The sequence below is a fragment of the Gossypium arboreum genome, chromosome 8 (genome assembly GCF_025698485.1).
Source record: "Gossypium arboreum isolate Shixiya-1 chromosome 8, ASM2569848v2, whole genome shotgun sequence".
Lineage (NCBI taxonomy): Eukaryota > Viridiplantae > Streptophyta > Magnoliopsida > Malvales > Malvaceae > Gossypium > Gossypium arboreum.
This window is the reverse complement of record NC_069077.1, coordinates 41,084,435-41,090,018: the sequence shown is the minus strand read 5'-3', so window position 1 is coordinate 41,090,018 and position 5,584 is coordinate 41,084,435. Positions and strand designations below refer to the sequence as shown.

Here is a 5,584-nt window from a genome sequence, read left to right as displayed (position 1 = left end):
CATGCATAATCAAGCAAGTTCTAGAATAACAAGTCAATACTGACGTACTCATAGTGAAAGTGAACATGAAAGGAATAAGAGATTCTCTAAAGGCTTAAGATCTCACAAAAATTATGGCTTTTTAGTGTTTAAACTTGTGAATTCCAACTCAAGATAATACCTAAATTTAGGGAAACAACATAAAAGTTTTTTAATCCTTCACAAATCAACTTATCATGCTTGATTCCCTAATGTCTTAAAGTTTAAACAATCAATGCATAAATGCCTATGTTTTAATTCAAGTTATATCAACAAAAGTCATGAATCAATCAGAATTTATCCTAGACATGATATGAGAGCTTTTCAAGAGAATAAGGCAATCATTCAGGGATTTTTCTGATAGTGAAATGAATACCCCCTGACACTTAAGATGTACATTGCCCTCAATGTACAAAGATAGATATATAGAAAAGAATATAAAAATAAGATAGAGAGAGAAATAAACTTCTTTAGTGATGAATGAATTTTCTTGAACTGAAGTTTTGGAGAATAATCGACGTGAGGGTGGAGGAGGATACTCCGACAGTGGTAGAGGTTCATTATTCCATAATTCCTGCGCCAAAAGAATATTACATTTGAAGTTGGTTATGGTCGTGGTCGAGCAGGACATGGCAGTCGTGGAGAACCTTTCCCAGTGGAGTTTCGAGTCCCTAAGTAATAGTGAGTAGATGGTTCGCGAGGTGGGGGTGGCGATGAGATGTGGATATGCTGACAAATCTGGTGTAGTGTAGCATCAATGTGATCGAAGCGCTGAAAATATTGTTGCTCGAATCGAGTTAGGCGCTTAGAGATGTTAGCGTATGAAGCCGCATCATAAACTGGACAAAAGGATGGTGGTGGCTAAGACGGTGGGTCCTCGTGACGTGAAGGGACATTAGCAGTAATGTCCTCGGGGGCCTCCTCCTCGGTGGATTCGGCGAGATGGTACTGAGGAGGGAAGGTACCACGTCATTTCTCGATCATCCTCATACTTAGCATGCTCGAGATACCCTGTGGGGACATCTGGCCCATGAGAGTGAGGGAGGATGATTAGGCTGTTGCGTTGAGGAGCCCGAAGTGTCGAGCCAACCACGTCACATAGAGCCCAATGGAGATGACCCCCTTCCTATGCCGCTCCATTTGATGTTGAATGGTGAAGGCAATGAAATAAGCATGGTCTATGATGTGCCCGTGCGACATACACTATAGAAAGTAGGCGTCGTGAGTGTTGACGACTCCAGTGCTCTCTCTCCTTCCTGTTAACGTGTGAGCCAAAATGGCGTGTAAGTACCTTAGAGATGGAGGGAGAGCCGATGCCTTGGAACGACTAGGATTGTAAGAGGCAGCGCCGGGGGTGAGGGCGTCCTAACACTTCGAGGAGAGTAGTAGATGTGGCAGTGGAGAGTGTCGAGGTCGTTCTCCTCCATAAACTCCTCAGTGTAAAGGCCCAGTGCAGTTCCAAACTCTAGGACGTTTAATTGGCGGACTAGACCATCGAGGTGAAATTAGATTGTTCCCGGGTCATCAAAATAGGCTATCATGGTCTGAAGATGGAACGTTGATCAGAGTTCCATCGTGAGTTCGAGATATGTCAGCTCGACAATCTCAAAGAAAAGCCCCCAAGGATCTGTGGTGAGGAGGGCCCTAATTGCATCCGCGAGTTAGACTTGTTCTAGCGCGGCCAAGTCTAAACAGTGGCCCACTTCCAAGGGTCGAGCCCGTAGAATCCGGAAAAGTTCTTCTTGGGGCCCAATGGGGAACTGCAGGAAAGGGTGATGAATTTTTGCGGTAAGACCCGAGGAAGATGATGCTCCTTTCTTTTTCTTCTAAGCAAAGACGGCGGCTTTCTTTCCTCGTGAAGATGACATGGTGTACCTATAATGGAAATTAAAGTGGAATGTGAATACTTCCCCTGGGGCTTACATATTAACCTATACTATAATAGCCAAAGTAAATGTGCCAAATAACCCTTTGAGAATAAGTAATGGAGATATCTAAAAAATGAATTTGTGTGGGGTTAATAGCATGAAACCCATAGAAACAATAACCATGAATGAATGTACTAAGAAAATAAAAAGAAATTACCAAAACAAAATTTAAAAATATACATTTATCTACTTAACTATGAATTTACATGTAAAATAGTCAAATGGAGCATAGAAATCATGAAATGAGTAAGAACTTCAACATAAAAAGGATGATAACTACTCTAGATACGAAGTTTGAGTGATAGAAAGATTGAAAAAAACATGAAAAGTGCAGTTTACTATGATAAATAGCACTAGAAATTAGTAAAATAAAAGAGAAAAGAGTAAACAAACGCTAGAAAGAGGAGAATGAGCGTCAAAAATAGGGTTGGAAGCGGCGCACGGGCATGGTAGGGAGGCCATGTAGACTTGCAGCGGCTAGGGTTAGGGATTTTGAGTGAAGAAGACAATGAATAGTGTAGTGTATTTATAGATTTTGGGACACACGGCCAGGAACATGTCCGTGTTCCCCAATTTTTGCCCGTGTGATTCACAAATTTTAAATTTGGGCACATCTGACAATTGGCCCACGCCCGTGTTCCTTGGGCATATGGGTGCACACGGCCGTGTCGCACGGTCGTGTCTATCTTCGTTCGCTTCTCCTACCCCCATTATGTAGTCCCAAGCCCGTGTTAATCTAACAGGTTCGACCACAATTGCTTGGCACGGGTGTGTCGCACGCCCGTGTTAATTTGACAGGTTTGGCCACAGTTTCAAGGCACCGGTGTGTCGCACGCTCATGTTGTTTTGGCAGGTTTTCCCACGGCCATAGCTATTTATCGTAGCCCGTGCTGGGGAAAATCTTTGCCCTGTTTCCACACAGCCTAAGGCACGCCCGTGTACTAGGCCGTGTCTATGTGGGAAACCTATATTCAAGAGCTCTGTTAGTATGTTAGGTGTTAAACACTAAAATTTAAAGAAGTTAGTACAGTTAGTGTTCGGGTTGCCTCCCGAGAAGCAATTATTTATAGTCTAAGCTTGACTTACCTCTCCATTCAATGGTCATAGTGGTTCGAGGAGTTTATACCTCTCTATTGAATGGTCATGGTGGTTCTAGGAGTTTATACTCCTCATTCCTGCTGTGAATCTCATCAAAATAAGGTTTTAGGCGGGTATTGTTTGCCTTAAAAGTGCCGACTTTGGGATGACTTACCTCGACTGTACCAGATGGGAAAATGCTAAGTACCGTAAGAGGAATTTCTTCATTTAGTTTAGCAGTGTCAATGTGAGGATTTGTGGCATCTAATGAAACTTTATCTCCATCCTTAAGTTGATTTGGTGGGGTATTGAGGTCATTTTGGCGTAGTTTTGGTTTATCGTGTGTTCTCAGTTTATGTGTCCGCCATTCATCTAGCTCCTCGATTTGTAGCCTTCGTTCTTCATGAATAGGTCCTCTACTATTGCTTGAAAATGGCTCATGTACTTCTTTCAAACTCATTTCCTACAAAGTAGGTGGCACCATATTGTCAGTTTTAGTAGAATGGTTTAGACAATCACCTTCAATTTTCGATGTGTTGCCGGAATTGCGAGCTTGAAGGGTGATTGTTTTGTCTCCCACACGAAGTGTGAGCTCACCTATGCCAACATCAATAATCGTTCTAGTAGTAGCTAAAAATGGATGCCCTAAGATTAAAGGCACTTCAACATCTTCATCCATATCAAGCACAACGAAGTCAATAGGGAATATAAATTTATCTACTTTTACAAGAACGTCTTTCTTCAACTTTTCTAGGTATGGAATTGGCGGTTTATATTCCTTCGGCATTGGATTGTCATTGCTTTCGGGTTTTACCTCTTTTCCTTTGCTTCTGTCAGCTTCTTGTTGTGGCTTCTTTTCTGATTTAACTAACACTTTCCCACTCATTAGTGTAACTGCTTTCACATGTGCTTCTGGATTGGGTTCGGTGTTACTAGGTAGATTTCCTAGTGCTCTTTCAGAAATCATCTTAGCCAGCTGTCTAATTTGAGTTTCAAGCCCTTGGATCGATGCTTGTTGATTTTTTAGTGATGTCTCAGTATTCTGAAAACGAGTTTCTGAGACTGAGATGAATTTGGTTAGCATATCCTCAAGGTTCGGCTTCTTTTCTTGCTGGTAAGGTGGTTGTTGAAAACCCAGAGGATGTTGTGGCCTTTGATTTCCTTAACTGCCCTATGAGAAATTGGGATGGTTCCTCCAACCTGTATTATAAGTGTTACTATATCGATTATTTTGGGGTCTAGAGTTATTGTTACCCATATATTGGACTTATTCCTCCTCGATGCTAGGGTTGAAGGGTTGATATTCTGTGCATGCTCCTCCTCCATTCCAATTGCACCTCATCACTGGATGTACCTGAGTAGAACCACACAAACCGTCAATCTTTTTATTTAAGAGTTCTACTTGGTTAGATAGCATAGTCACCGTGTCGAGGTTGAAAACACCGGCTGCTTTTGTCGGCTTTGTTCTCATAACTTGCCACTAATAGTTATTCAGTGACATCTCCTCAATAAATTCATAAGGTACCTCAGGTATCTTTTTATTGATAGTTCCTCCAGCGGCTACATCAATTATCTACCGAGTTAAAAGATTCAGGCCATTATGGAAAGTTTGAACCTGTAGCCAAAGCGGTAACCCATGGTGAGGGCATCTTCTTAAAAGGTCCTTGTATCTCTCTCATGCATCGTAGAGTGTTTCTAAATCCATCTGCACAAAAGAAGAGATATCATTACGTAATTTGGCTGTTTTAGCCGGTGGAAAATATTTTAATAAAAATTTTTTGGTCATTTGTTCCAAGTAGTGATTGACCCTCGTGGTAACGAGTTCAACCATTGTTTAGCCTTATTTCTTGATGAAAAAGGAAACAACCATTAATTTTGAAGGTATCGCAAAATTCTAGGAAATTTGCCAAGTGAGCGTTGGGACCCTCGTCCTGCAAACCATCAAACTAAACAAACTGTTGTATCATTTGAATTGTGTTAGGTTTCAGTTCAAAATTATTTGCAGCAATAGCATGTCTAACTATACTTGACTCAGTTCCTATTAAATTAGGTTTAGCATAATCATACATAGTGCGCGGAGCAGGATTTTGATTAACAGCAATTGCAGGAGGTAGCGGATTTTCTTGGTTTTCAGCCATTTCCTCGGTTGTGGTTTAAATATCGTTCTCTTGCTTGTTCTCTGTGTATCTTAAGCTTCGCCTTATTTCTCTTTGGTTTTTGTGAACTGTGCGATCGATCTCACTATCAATAAGTAATGGTCCTGACAGGTTTCTTCTAGTCATAAACTATAAAAAACCTGCTAGAAGAAAATAAATAAAGAATTAGAAAAGTAATAAAAATTTAAATTACAATAAAAGTAAAATGGCTAAAGTAATAAAAATCAAGTGTTCCTAATGTCTTAGTTCCCCAGCAACGGCGCCAAAAACTTGGTACGTGATATTCGTGACTGGTTTTAAATATTTATAATGAATCGTTCTTGAAACTAACTATTATCATGATGAAGGCAAGTGTACCTTTCAACAAGTAGTATAGCTTTAGCAAGACCGGATTATCAAACCCAA

At 40.8% G+C, this 5,584-nt stretch overlaps 1 non-coding gene across 1 annotated transcript; it reads left to right on the top strand.

The window, feature by feature from the left end:
• The first annotated feature begins 4,654 nt into the window (after positions 1-4,654).
• On the top strand, positions 4,655-4,761 carry LOC128280199 (small nucleolar RNA R71). Its single transcript, XR_008270380.1, has one exon. It is a non-coding gene; the product is annotated as a small nucleolar RNA R71 (small nucleolar RNA).
• Positions 4,762-5,584: the final 823 nt, after the last annotated feature.